The following is a 15,713-nucleotide window of genomic DNA, read 5'->3' as shown; positions in this document are numbered from 1 at the left end:
CATGGACAAGCCCGGTGTCGGTAAGACTGCCAGTGGAGTATACCCATTGTACTTGGCAGTATGAGTCACACATTGTGATGGCAGTTGGTAATATGTCTGCACATGGTAGCTCTGTGGGGTATTTACTAGGCATTATAGATGGATCAAATAGAGTGAGTGCCAGTTGTGGCCTGCATTGGGTGTAACAGGACACGCTGCACTCCCCCCTCAAATCAAGCAGTGTAAAGGGCAAAGGGCCAAGGTATGGGACACCCTGCACTGCCCATGCCAAGTGCATGGGCTGTGCATGGACACCCAGGGCCACACCACCCTGGGTTCAACTTTGTGCTTTTGTCACATGAGCTGTACTATCACCATGCTGCACTCATGTATCATAGTGCAAGGAGGGCTGCATTGAGGCGGAGGACCAAGGTGTTTAGTAAAGTAAACAACCTACACCAACAGGTGTTGAAACAGTAGTCTGCCAGGTCCATGAGTGCTATGCAAAGTAGCACACAAACACAAATGACAACATGAGGAGACATTAATGGCAACAAGAGCACAGTGTTGTTAATATGCCATCCCTGGTGTGGTGCAAGGTCTCAGCACAGCGTGGGTGTAAGTGAAACATGTAAGAATGGGACAGGTGAAAATTGCCATGTGTGGCATAAGCACAGCAACACACATTGCAAGGCTTCACCATGCAAAGGGATGCAAAGGGAGGGTAGAACAAGATAAGAGGCCGTCAAGACACAACAAGGATAGACAACACACTTAGAAGATATGATGCATTCAATAGTGGAAAATGGGCTTCTATTCATGTGACATGCAGGTTGGGCATAGGGCTTTAGACTGCAGCTATGATGTACTGTAACAATCCATTGGAACTAATAGGCCCCAAGTGCCACTGGAGCGTCACTTTCAGTGATGCTCCTGTGGCGCTAAGCACTGTGCAGTATTGACAAGGTAGCGCTAAGCTGCTTTTTTTGGCATTATGTCACCTTGTTAATACATAGCCATCTGATCATGACTGTGCGTGGAAGGTGGTGCAATTGGTGTTGCTGTGGGCATGCCACAGCCACACACATTAAATTTCAATGCTACCTCAGATAAATGGAATACTGTAAACTTGAGGTAGGGCCAAACCTATGACGCCAGCCCCAGTGGTGGCATTAGCAGGGTGCAACGAGGAGGAATACATTTATACCTCCTTCATTTCAGATTTTCCAATGTGTGCTGCATTCTGCAGCATGCATAGAAAGAGCAAAATGCCAGAAATTATTGTTTATGAGTGTGAAGGTGTTCCTTCATGCACATAAACAATCATATGTAAATGACGATTTGGCTTTTCCGAGTGTGCTGCATTCTACAGTTCACACAGAAGTGCCAAAGCGCCATTGGTGATTGTTAATGTGCATGAAGGGACACTTTCACGCACATAAACAGTCGTACCCCTCATCACATACATCCTTGCACAATGGTGCAAGAATGCCTGCTATGACTCTGGCACCTGAATCTTGCACCAGCATGGGGGACAACACAGGGGTGCCCCATATTCACCTACATACAGTGCATTCTTGTGTCACCAAACTAAAGCAGTGCAGCACTGCTCATTATTACACAGCACCATGCTGCACCACATTTACATCAACATGGGCCTATTATGACAATGATCCTCAAATATCAAGTCAGTGATGTGACATGTCAACTGCCACAACACAGATAGACTGATTTTACACCATCTCATTGCAGAGGGTGATGGCTCTCCTGCGGATCTGCCTGTCCTGGAGTATCCTGGATGACCAGCTGGCAACTATCAGGAAAGAGACCCTCCAAAAAGTCTTTGTGAGCATGATGACACCACCTCCAGTTGCAAGGAGGAGTATTGAATTAGCAGACCTCCCACAGGCTCCACTCAGCACCCCAAGAGTGTGACCTGCCAGCATCGACACGGCAGAGGAATCCGAGGACACAGGCACCAGCTTTGAGAATACAGTGGTAGGAGTCCAGTGGGAGCTGGCCAAGGAGGTGCGGATGGGGATGCAAACAATGGCAGCCAGCCTTGAGGGTATGCGGGCGTGCATGGTTACGGCAATAGAACAGACTGCAGCCAACTGACGCACACACTCCCCAATGCGTGGAGTCCAGGAGTATCTGAGGGACATAGCTGCTGCCATGAGGGGGAGGCCACAACAACTGCCCTCTCAAACTGTCAGCAGTGTGCCTGAGGACAATAAGGACTCAATGCACCAGGAACTGATCTCCCACAGGGCATACATGGCTGTCTACCACAGGGATGTTACAGCTATACTTAAAAAACAACATCACCTCCTTGCTGCAGTGATGACATATGTAGTGCCTCCGATGGCAGCTGCCGGGAATTGGGAGTCCACATCCACAACCACTGAGGTGTGTGTGGCCCCCTCTATCTTCATCTGTAGGAGTTCCCAGTAGCACCAGCCCATGCCACATGGGCAGTGTTTATGTTTGTCCTGTGCTTGACATCATGCAGTGTTGGCACTCTGACAGACATGTCCTCCACCTCAACACACTGTTGACTTTTCTGCTATGGACTGCTATTGTCCCTAACTTTCTATTTGGCAATTCATGTTCTCCTGCACTGAAAGACACTTTACCCAAGCATGTCCCATGACATGTCCCTCAACCCTGGAATTGTGTAGTGTCCCAATTGGATGGATCCAACGGATGGGGTCACAAACCTGGACATTGTATAGCACTGTTACACTTGTAAATAAACACCACCCACGCAACCAGCATGTTTATGTGTTTTGTGACACTTCTACTATGCCTAGTGTTTGTGACATGTGTAACATGTCTCAAGTCACAGAGTGTCAGTACAAGAGTGCATGAATATGTGGGCACATATCTATGCACATGGTACATACATGTTGTACGACGATGTTGGCCTCATCCCCTACAAGTAAATCACTGAATATGTGATATGTGTTGAACACATGTATGCTACACCCACTACATACTGCAAGAATGGGTGTGAAACAGTAATCGGGCAATATCGTCAGCTGGGAGTACCAGTAGAACACATTGGTGTGAAACAGAGGGACTCAAACTCATCCATTATTGCCACTGCTCAGTTTAGCAGGAATGATATGTAGGCTGTTGTAATATGTTCCACAGTGCCAAACATTCCAAATCAAAACCCATGTAATGTCAGCTCAATTCACAAACCTATCCTGTCCTATACATAGTCAACATAGTCAGCTTGAGTGGTAGGAACACTGGATGGCAGGTGCACATGTAAGTAGATGTGTTGTAGCTGCCAATGTGACAGCTCATTTATAAGGAGATGTTGAACATGTCAAGAGAGGGATTTGGATGCAGGACGGACTCCCCAGGACAACACACAATTTGCACTGTACATCCATGGGAAGTCCCTGAGACCCAAGCAAGTGACACATGAAGTAACGGAGTACCCAATAATTTTTATCATGATTATTTAAATCAATAAAACAATAGTAAGTAACACCTATCCTAGTCTAGCCTATCCTAACTATAAATAACCCACAACAGACCTTAACTGCTCTATGCTACGCATACCTTACACATTTCACAACACACTCTAAACATTCACCCCTCCCTTCCACCCCCCTTATATCACAGAACACATGCAGGACAACAAACACTAAACTAAACATTTACTAACTATAACTAAACAAATATTTGTTTTTTCTTTTTTTTATTGTATTTTTTATAAGCATATACAAGCCCCAATATCACCCCCCACCCACACACCCACATAGTAAAACATTAAGATTGGAAAACCCACCTCCAAACCTACTTATCCTAACTAACCCATTAACCTATACTAACCTACAACTAACCCCCTAATACCCACAGAAAACCTAGAAAAAGAGGAGGGAGGGGGGTGAACTTGGGAGGAGTGACATAATGCCACTCAGATGTTGGCCCTTTTCAGTCTATTCTTTATATTCTTGAGGGTCTTGCTATTCTTGGCTACCTCCTTCTCAATGGAGTCCAACTTTTGGAGGATCTGTTGTTCAGCCCTCTGAATATCTGTAATGGCACTCATGTCCATGGCAGCAGATGTGGTTGGCTATGTGATGGTACTTGTGAGTGCAGCAGCTAGAGCAATATTCATGTTGGCAGCTGTGAGTCCCTGCACAGCTGTGGTGCTTGGTCCAGTCTGTGTGGGTAGTGTGGGTCCCCCTTGTCTGAAATCCCACCACTCACCGTGGATCGCTCCGAGCGATAGCAGTGTGTCATCCTCCTGAACCCAGATTCCACTGCCAATATCTGCCTATAGCGCACTGCCCTCTTATGAAAGGCACGGATGTGGTTGTTATTCATGTTGGCAGCTGTTAAAATGAGACAGGCGACCATCAGTGTCAGCAATGTGTGGAGTATGTACAGTAAATTAGCTTACAATCTACATTGACTAGCACATGCATTCCTACTCACAATCCAGATGATACAATGGCCCTGATGGATGAAATGACAACGGTGGGGACAAATGCCCACACAATCCTACATGTACATTACAATACAGGGATGCACCAATTTGTGTCCAAAATGGTGCATCACTGTTTTGTGGGAATGTCGGTGTGTTCCGGTGCCATTATATACACAGCGGTGCACATCTAAGTCACATATGGAGCTACATGTGGCTTGTCATCACTTTGTTTACACAATGCTTGCGATTGAGCGCCAGAAGCCTCACAAGATATGACTTTCTGCACATGCATGGGGAACCACCTAAATGCGACACAGTGTCACTATCCATCCTACTTTGAATTCTGATTATTTTACAGTTCATTACTTCTAGCATTGGGTGCTGACCTCATGACTCACTCACACTAAACACTTCAACACTACACAGGGCAGACAATATCACACTTACTGGATACACCTGGGTCCTCAAATCTTGCCACCTCACCAATGGTGTAGGGGGAGGTCCACCTGAAATACATGGATGGAAAACCATGGTTAGTATCTTTCACTGTCACTACTAGTGAACATATGGCTGTATGGACTATTTCAGAAGTGTGAGGAAGTCTTCCGGGTTGTAGACAGTGCAACAGACACACCACTACAATGAGAGCTATACATCTGCACTCTTACACTGCACCTGAGACCCATGTAGTGCTACACCCTACAACAGCCATGTGTGGCAAATCTGTAGAAGATGGAACTCCATGGAATGAGGGGGAATTGGGTGACAGATAAATGACACGACCCTTGTGCTCTGCAAGATAACTGATTCATGTATTCTGCCTTGTCCTACAAGGCACACAGAGGCACGTTGTGGAGGACAAGCGGCTAAATAGTCAGTCTGCATTTTTCATGCATTCAGTAATCCATGACTGATGTGTCACAGTTGGGCGATGGCATCAAATGGCCCATTGGCAGTGCCCCTAAGGCGGGTATTTCCCCTTTGTAAACATAATGGCAAGGATGATGTATGTGAAAATCTGACATTATTGCACCATACATGGATTATCGTACTTAGTTTTCACAATCCACTTACAAATGGTCTGCTGGCAGTGTCTTGGCTTATCATACATGACACAAAGCTGGGGAACAGATGTTGCCATGGCCCCTGAAATGTGTGACTTAGTGATGGATGTGCATGACTTTCCTAACTTCTGACTGGCATTAGTAAAATGTTAGAATATGTGAAGACAATGTCTATACTGGCACAGTGACACTTCATTCTGGTTGCATGCAACCTATCCACAAGCATTGCATGCAGCATGCCGACATATCTGCTACTGTCATTCAAGTGCAGTGAACAGTAATTAGTTAGCCAATGGGGTACTCCCCAACAGGGCCACCAATCACCACACCAAGATGGTCCGCAAGATCTTGCTTCCTGGCCACAAGATCAGCCCAGCGATGCTTCACTGATGGTCATTGCGACTGCTGTGGTACACTCTCTTCAAGTGGTGGAGCACCTTTCCCCACTGTACAGTAGCCCTGGATCACATGGCGGTCAGCGATAATTTGGGGAAAGGTACTGCCAACAGGCTGGCGGTACCTTTTCCCAAATTATATCATTGGTGGTTTGGCTTAATCCAAACCACCAATGTACCACTCCGTCCGCCAAGGTGGTAATGGCCGCTCGGCTGAAGACTTTGTTCTCCAGCCAGGCGGCTGTCTCGGGATTATGACCCCGCCTACCGCCATGGTTTCCGTGGCAAGCGTACCGCCACGAAAACCATGGAGGTAGGCACTATCAGTGCCAGGGAATTCCTTTGCCGACACTGATAGGTGTCTCCCCCCATCCCCAGAGACATCCCCACCCTAGCCCTCCCTCTCATCCCGCAGCACATTTACACACCCACACGTGCACAAATACGCACTCATACACAGATGCATAGCCACATCCACCCATGCATGCACACATACATACCCATAGACTGCAACACACACTAACGTACATTGCGGCACACATGCATTCACAACCCACAACATACACGTATACTCACATTCAGTCATTCACGCATGCATTCCACACGACTCACACCCGCATGCACACATATAAAAACAGACACACACACCCCCACACCCCTCTCCTGTCAGAGAACCAAACTTACCTGCTTGCAGGGGGTCCTCTGGCAGGAGACGGAACGCGGCGCAGCTGTCAGCAGTGGCGCCCACCAGCAAAACATTACCAGGCCGTATCATTGCTCATGATACAGTCTGCGGTGTTTTGCTGGTGTGGCGCTGCTGCTGACAGCAACGCCACCTTACCGGCGTCCGCCGCCATGACTGTCAACAGTATTCCGCCAGCCTTCTGGTGGTATTCCGTCAACGGTCATAATGCGGGTAGGCGGCTGGTAAATATATACACATCATGCATATGTCTGTATGTGTGACATGTAACAGTGTATTCACATATGTATGGCAGTCAGTACTATGCAAGCATCATGGTATATGATTGTGATTTGTGTTCACTTATGACACTCTGCCTACATTCCAACCTTATCATGTATTGAACACAATGGACAGTTGAAAATCATAACATTTCGCTTTGTAATTACAATGACTTTGTTGTGGACCTGCAGCCCTAGCTGCATATATTCACATCCATTCTGATCTGCATTCCATAGACATTTCCGTGCAAAGTGTGAGGTCATGTGTACCTTGTGACAGAACTGGGCCCCATGGCAGTGGCAGTAGTGATTTCCATGGATGTACTGCACATGCTCCATTTCTCCAGTTGCTTGTCATACCTGGGCTAATCATGTTGAGCATTGTCACCAAAGATGTCCCCACCTTGTCACACATGCTCCATGCAGCTATTGCAACTCTCACAATGAGTTGTGTAAGTGGTCTGTTCAAACATTGCAGTCTCACCAATTTTGACATCCACTGCCTCATGTGTGGGCTCCTTATTTAGGTCATTTTTAGACATATAGTTGTTGTGTATGATGAGCTATTGTTATACAAGCTGGCAACGTGGATGTAATTAATATGTTGTCGTACATAAACTGTGCCCTTTAGTTGTGACATTCAAGTGATGGGGCTATTTGTGCTGTGTGTGGTGGCAGCAGTTCACTCTTGCGCTTCACATTTGATGTTGCTACAGTACTCTTCAGATTTGTATTTGTGATATGCTCATTTAGGTTAGACTCATAATCCTAAGGTACATTTTGAAGAGATTGAAAACTCCAAAGCCAAATTGTGTGAATGAGTGAGATGTTGATTGACAAAATTTACAAGGTGAGTTACGAGATGATTATGTGAAGAAGTTCTGTACAATATGCAGTCTGCTGCATATCCCAGCAACCGTGTTGTGGTCTTCTCCCTCATTTTCTTCTCCACCATCTTCCTCTTCCTCCTCAGGCAGGTCATCAACCTGCTCATATAATGGCACGTTCATCTGTGCACAAATGTTGTGCAGGATAGCACAAGTCAATATGATCTTGCAGACTATTTGTGGGGCATATAAGAGGCTGCCTCCTGTGCCGTCCAGGCACCTGAATCTAGACTTTAGGATGTCAAATGTCCTCTCCACAATGCCCCGTGTCCTCCCATGTCCCTCATTATTTGCACACTCTGCTGCTGTGCTTAGGTTGTGAAATGGGGTCATTATCCATGGCTGTAAGGCATAACCCAGATCAGCTGCAAAAGATTACAGCAGTAATTTGTTGTAAGGGCTTGCAACAAGTGAGTCATGTAGCATGGCAGTAGATTTTAGAATCTAGTTGTGGCTCATATGTATTTGTGTTTTGGTGTGAGTTCATATCCTTGTGCGATCTTTCCTCAGCAGTAGGTTGTTGGACATGACAATCTTGTGTTTCCGTCAATGACCTAGAGCACTTGATTTGGAATACACACTGATATTCATTATGTATGTACCATGCATTGTGTAGTGCACCTTAGTATCAGTGTGCATTCACTAGAGAAGACATGACACAAACTAACAACACAATGGGGTCAAATGTGGTGGCAACATGATAGCACTACAGTGCCTGGACATCCCATACCTTTTGACATGTGCCATTGCAGATGATGTGTGACACTTAGGGCCTCTGAAATTAGAAAGTGTGATTGCACAACAGGTCTCCTAAATTGGCTGTTGTGTCCTGAGATATTTCAAATATGCAAGAATGCCCCTTGTGTGACGTGTTACTTGGCAACCCTTTGTTGTCCCCTGCACCAGTTGCTCATGTGTAGCCGTGCACCAACACTACCTGCCCTACACCATGGTACTTGAGTATCTGCCTTGTGGAGGTGGATGTCTCTGTGCTGGATGGTACACCGCCCTGGACATATGCTTTTTTGATGGCCAATTGGCTCTTTCTGTGTGTGCAGCAGTGTGCAGCTTACATTTGTGGCACATTCATCTGAGTTCATAGCACAGTCTACTTCCTATTTGCAACCTGCATACTGGGGTGGTATTTGTTGTTGGCACTTCCTCAGGTTTTAAGGGACAGCTACATGTGAGTCTGCACCTTCATGCTATATATCTTGCGGTGACAGACCTGCAGGAAGAAACATTGCACATCCCTTCCACGCTACATACAACATGAAAGGGTGGCCAATTTAGAATGTGGCTTCATGTAATGAAAAGATGGTCATCTGCCAAGATGTACATACAATGCAGGCCATGGCTATGGAACTGTGAGCTATTACATTGTTCCCTTGGTGTTCCTGAGTGGCAGCTAATGTTTGTGTCAGCCATAAGGTGTCCAAGGGTGTGTATTCCATTGTCACAGGATGAGCAACATAACTAGCAGTGTCTTTCCTATCTTCCTAAGTTTTAATGTGAATATCTACTGTTGACACATGCACAGTGCAGGCTATGGGATGTAGCTCAGCTATTAGCAAATGTGTCCCTTGGTGCAGTGCATGTGAGGTCAGTGATGTCCTGTTGTCTCCTACTGGGTCCCACTATGACATCCATGATCTGCAAAGTCTGACTGTGTCTCTTCGCCCTCTTATGCCATTTCTTATATCTGGTACTGACATGATGGTGTTGTGAGTCATTGAGTGTTGCATGTGAGGTTGCACTACAGTGACTGTGGTTCCACTTCTCACACATCTGGCAAATGGTCTGTGATGGGGTTTTTTCTTGTATTGCTATGTGTGTGAGCCAATGCGTCCGGCAGATGTCTCTACACACTAAAGGTAAGCTAGGTATGTGTTGATGAAATGCAGTTGACATAGGCACAAGTTGTGTTGGTGTCAGATATTTGTTCTGGCAGTAATTTGCCCAGCATGACTTGAGACATCTGTGCCTATTTGGAAGTTGCATGACATGGACAAGGTGTATGCCTTTGACGTGTCTGTGATATTGTTTGTTTGGTGTAGTGTGTGTGATGTGTACATAGTAGGCAACCTAGGGGCACTTGTGGTGGTCTGTGTATTTCTGCTCTTTTCAAAGGATACATGTCTGCACCTGTCCTTCCGGTGGTGTGCTCGTCAAGTTGTGGGTGTGTTACGTACATATGGGTGTATGTATTGATGTTGTACACTAATTGTGCTGTACTGCACCATGGTGCATATGTGTTATCACCTGCACATGTGTGTAACCCTGGCGATATGTTACTGTAGTGTTGTCTGTCTTGTGTGTCGAACAGGGTTGGGGTGTTGGGTGTACATTACTAGATTTGTAGACTTAACCACAAGAAGGCCATTTCCAAATTGTCCATCCTGGAATTGTTCATTGATTCTGCTGTGCCAGAATATGTAGGCATCATGGACACTCCCAGGATACTTGGCCAAAACGTTTATGAATAATATGTGGTGGTCCACTATGGCCTGCACATTAATGGAATGTGTTTGCTTGCGATTCTGGTATAAGTGCACTGTTGCTGCAAGTGGTACAAGCCGGACATGGGTGCAGTCAATTGCACCAACCACATACAGGAAGCCATGAATTTGATTGAACTCCTGTTTGTTCTCCTGCTGCTTTGGCTGGCTGTTGGGGAATCTGATGTGGCGGAGTGTCAGGGAGATGATGGCATCTAACACCTTTGGCAGGAATGCAGAGAACGACGGCTGTCAGGCCTCACCAAACAGTGCACCCGGTGTTTGGAATGAGACACTTGGCAGCATGTGCAGAACAGCGAGCAGCTTTGCTATAGGTGGTATGTTGTATGGAGTATGCAGGCTGGCTGCAATTTGTGGTTCAATGTTGTGCAGCAGGTGTAGTATGGCTTGCTGGTTGAGTCTGTAAGTCCTAATTATGTCCAGGTCCCTGAGGCCAAGGAGGGTTGTCCTGGTTCTGAAGACCCTCTCCTGCCTTCTGCGTTGCCTTTGTGGGCTGCGTTGTCGTGCTGGTGATTCCTGGTGTGGTTGCTGTCCTCTGTGCCGTCTAGCAAGCTGTATCAGTATCACCTCCATCTTCTCCTGTGGGTTGTAATGTTGCTTCTGTTTGTTTTCCTTAAGCAGTGGTGTGTTTGTCTCATTTTAACGCATGCCCTGCCCGGGCATTACATTTTGATGCAAATCTGTGTTAACGTCATTTTTTGGGTCCGTCTCCCAACCATGCCTCTTTTTTGCCCTAGTGGTTAAATATGGAGCTAGGGTGTTTGAGTAAATTTTTGGACGGGAATGCATACCCTGCATCTAATTGACGCAAGGAGGTTTCACGCATCTGAAAAATGGCGTTAACACCAATATTTTGATGAGAGAGAGGTCTAGCGTCAAAACATAAATATGGCATTCGGTTTGCGCTGAATTAGTGTAAAAAAAAGCTGATAATTCAGCGCAGAGTATAAATATGGGCCTAAGCATGCGATTCCTGGATTATGTTGGATGGTAAATCCCAGCTCAACTCTTTGCGCTGGGTTGGTATCACTTTCGTGAAGCAAACCCACTTTAAATCGTTAGTAAATATGGGCCCATATATTTTGTTTTAGTAGAACTGTACATTGCCATAGCCGCTTTTGGTATTGCTGCGAGCTGCATATAACACATATTATTATTGCCCTAATTAACAATACTACCTTTACTGACCTCAGCAGGAAGAATATGAATTATTCTTGCCAGTATCTTTACTCATGACGTGAACGCCACCTAAGATGTTCAATCAACAGAATGAGCCACCTAAGCGAATAGCAACCGTATTGCAATGACATCTTCGCTTTGCTCGTTACTTATCATTCACGTCCTCTCATAAATAGTTCTTTCTTGTTACCCATGTTGATTTAAGTATTCATTGATCGCGCAGCTATTATTGTTAACCTTGTTAACCTTTCAAGGCCTCCTGAATTGCATTGACCTTACTCCTTTTCTTTACACCTTCACCATGCTGTGGAAATGAAACACTATGATTTAAAATCAGGTTATTAAAAGCTATCTGGCCTTATCACTCGACCATTTGCAGCAATATACTACCGAAAAACAGAAAGTAATAGCCCAGATTTAGGAAAAAATAGCTAATGTGGATTGTGTTCTGCCCTACATGGATAATCATTTGGTTCATGCTGAACAAATGTCATTTTACTAACAAAAAGGGATATAATATTTTGTACGGTTTTTCAGTTGATAAAATGGCCTTAGGGTAGGTCACCTTTAGTAATTGAAGCATTATGTAAGTACGTATTATTTTCCACGAGAATAATTGCAGAATGTTTTTTTTGCAAAAAAAAGTACATTGTGCATTAGCCATATGTTCCTCTTTCAGGCAACATCCAAGGGGCGCAGAATAGTGGTTATTGCTCACTGACTACAGCAGAAGTTAATCTGATGAACTAAAATGAGTTACTTCATGACACACGATGAATCAATTTTTTTAAAATTACAAATAGACAGTGATGTCAGCCATTTTCATGTTAGCCGTAGATTGCCTGATTGAAAGTCTATATGGTATCCTATGCTGTCCCACAGGCAACTATGACTGTTGCCACGAATATATAAGTGTTTTACGCAGATATGTGGCTTGCCCATGAGGAACCTAATATGGAATACTCTCTGCTGAGCAGAACACTTTATTACAAAATGCCATGCAACTCATAGGGCAAATGTCGAACTGCTAAAGTAAGCTTTAGTTCACATTAGTTCAGGTTATGAAATATGATTGTGAGGTGCAAGCACCCCTACTTTTATCTTTGCAGGAAGGAGTCTACTGAGGAAATTCCAGGAGTTGCCCCTGTGTTTTCATGCTGTGCTGTCAGCAGTGCACTGCCAAATCAAGATCATTTTGCAAGAAAAGTCTCAAGCAATAGCTCCACTAATGGAATCTAAGGGACAGATTTATCATTCTTTCACGCAGCACAACACAGCAAGCCACTTTGCTGTGCTGCGCTAAGTGAAAGGGAATGGGTAGGAATGCTCCGTATTTACCAATATACCGAGCATTCGTGTCCTTACCTTGTACTGGTGCACGTCTGGCTGCCTAGCACCAACGCAGATATCTATGAGTCATGGTGCAAATGTGCTTGCATTGTAGGCAGTATTGATTTGTGCAGCAAGGGACACCTTCCTCCACAAAATAATCCCTAAAGGCATTTTAACTCTTTCTACCTGTGCTGCAGAATGCAGCACAGGTAGAAAGAGATAAAAAAAGAGGAAAATAAAGCTATTTCTCCTTGTTACGCTTCACCTGGGGAGGTGTAGCATTTTGATGCATTCCCTGGTCTGCCACTAATTGTAAACCTGGGACTGCACCAAAATCCATGGGTGCCTGCGAGTCCACCCATTGAACGCTTCGCTGCCACAGAGTAATGCAAGGCCTTGCATTACTCTAGATTTATCAAGCTATGCTTGGCCATGCAAAATGACCTCACTTGGCTTGATAATTCTCACTTAGGTTTTGTATTGCCCATGTACTGCCTTGCCTGTCGCAAGGTTGACACAATACCTTGATAAATCTGACCCTCAATGTAGTATTTAGCTATTTGAATCCAGACATGACTGCTTGCAATAAGCATCAGCAAATTGGGGTCTCATTTCAAAATATGAGTAATAGTAGACATAATTACTTGAAAGTTTTCACTTGCCAGAGGATGATGGACAGATATTGTTTATGTTGAATAAAAAAAAATTGGAAAACAGCCACACAGGTGTGCAGCATGAACACGCATCCACTGATCTTCCGACAGTCTGTGAATCATGTTCCAGGCAGGAGCTGTGGACATGCAGGTTCTCAATGAGGACCTGGAGTTGTGCTAAAGCCCCTGACTTCGATCCATGGCATGTTGTGGCTTTGCCCATCACCTCCAGTACCAAAGAGAGATACAGATGGTATACTTGATCCCTGAGTGTGAAATAGCTTATCTTTTAGTCTAAAAGGTTGTTTCTCAATAATTCTGGTCTCTAAACGCTGGTAGTGTTTGAAAGAAGTAAGAGGTGTTATTTGCTTGAATCGCTGGGTGTGGCCACCAACACAATAGAGCACAAGAGGACACATATTCAGACCAAATCTGTGGGGCAAAAGAAGGCTAAATGAGAAGCAATGTTAGAAGTATGGGCCATCTTCGAGGTGGCCCTGACCTGCAACCAGCCAGAACCCTCAAGCAAGGTCTCCACACCCCCACCATACATAGATCCAGAAGTGCTCTCTCTGATGACTTCAATCCTAGCTGTTCCTGTATTAGGTTACACCAATCCACCAGTTGTGGGGCTGGAATGGCCCCCTGATGGGCAGCAAGCCTCTGGATCCAGGGCTGGGAGAATGCCAACCCAGCCCAGGTTAGCTCTAGGTTCCCCCAAGCTCAACCCCCTGTCTGCCATGTTTCTTAATTCAAACACCAGCAGCACAGGGACCATACCCTCCAACATGTCTGGTAGAACTCTCTCAGGAGATTGGGATGTTCATAGAAGTCCTGGACTATGACACCACCAGTGGAGGGAAGGGAAAAGCTCCCAGCCTTCCAGGGTCCAATGTTAAGGAGGGAGCCACATGGACCATTTCCCCAAAGCATGCCCAGGCAGCAGAAGATACAACAGAAAGTAAGCCACAGGGTACATTCCCACCAAGGAGAAGTGCGTGCAGCACTGAGTAATGGAGGCAGCTCAGGTGGGAGTTAAAAGAAAGACGTGAGTTGATGAGAGAAAGAGAGATGAGAAACACAAAAGGTGACCAGAACCGTGCACGTTCCACTGGGGGAGAGTGGAGCTAGGCTCCAAGTCACACTTGAAGAAGAGTCCAAATTAAAAGCAGAAAGGAGGCCCCAAACCCCACCAGAATGCCAGCATAGGAGAGAGGCTGACCAAGAAATAAAAGATCAGAATACCCTAGTTCAAACCCAATTAAGAACCATGAGAAGCAAAATTGTATCGTTACGCATGCACAAGTAGAGCAGTGACAAATACATCCACTATTCCTCCCAAATGAGCAGGTCATGCAGACTGCCCCCTAGAGAGATAGTGTTTAGTGATGAAGGGAATGCCTTTGCGTGACCATTTTGCTACCGGCTGGCCAGCTGGACTGAAAGAGAGTGTCATGATCATCACGGAAGACTGTATCTGGCATGGAGGGGTAGATACCAAATGGATCTACCCCAAAGTCGCTTCAAATTATGCCTATTGTTACAGAAGGGCACATCAGGGATCATCTATGTGCCATGGGCGCAGATTGGCACACAAGGGCTCTGAACTAAACTACCTTCATTGATGGATGGGCAGAAGAATGGATGTTTTGAGAAAAACACCGCAGGAATGAAACTTGCAATAGGTGATGTCAAGAGTCTGCTCATCAGCATCATCAGAGAGCAGACTAACACAGCGTTTTCACAGGTCCGCAATCCAACAGTCATGCTGACTAATACTGAGAATGAAGGGACCACATTCAATTCATTCAGACACCAGATATGAACATCCTTGAGGGAAATGTACCCTGGCTGCTCAGATATAGTAGGATTGATGGCAGAGAGTATGAAGGCTACGTAATCATGACTGACTTTCTAGACAGAATGAGGGAACGATGAGAACAAGTGGCAGGACCGCCACGGGCCCCCATGTTGAAGTTTTTTACAACATCCTCAAGAAAGGGCTGCCCACTGAAATACAGAGTGGGCTGGACAGTGTGGTAGAATTAGACACCAAACTTTGCAGGAAATCCAGGCCCACATATTACATTACTATAGAAAGAAACAGGAAAAGGACAAGGAAATGCAGGAGCAAACCGAGAGAGACACTGCTAAGCTGGTCCAACATAAACTGAAAAAGAATGCCCTTGAGGGGGCTCTGTTGGCTGCAAGCATGCAAATGGTGCCAGTCGTAAAGGGAGCTTCTCCTCAGGACCCCAAAGAGATTATACCCATCCCTAACAGCAGAGGTCA

General features: G+C 45.5%; 1 protein-coding gene across 4 annotated transcripts in view; it reads left to right on the top strand.

Moving 5' to 3' along the window:
• ALKAL1 (ALK and LTK ligand 1) overlaps positions 1–15,713 on the top strand; it is a 692,892-nt gene that overhangs the window by 614,810 nt on the left and 62,369 nt on the right. Inside the window, exon 6 of one of the 4 annotated variants that reach the window (XM_069220160.1) lies at positions 1,732–2,730. The exons of the other annotated variants lie outside the window; for them this stretch is intronic. The gene's annotated coding sequence lies outside the window, so the exon portion shown is untranslated. Of the gene's footprint in view, positions 1–1,731; positions 2,731–15,713 lie in introns of those variants that run through there. 4 annotated transcript variants of the gene reach the window in all.

Source organism: Pleurodeles waltl, chromosome 2_2 (genome assembly GCF_031143425.1).
Source record: "Pleurodeles waltl isolate 20211129_DDA chromosome 2_2, aPleWal1.hap1.20221129, whole genome shotgun sequence".
Lineage (NCBI taxonomy): Eukaryota > Metazoa > Chordata > Amphibia > Caudata > Salamandridae > Pleurodeles > Pleurodeles waltl.
This window is presented reverse-complemented; position numbering and strand designations above follow the sequence as displayed.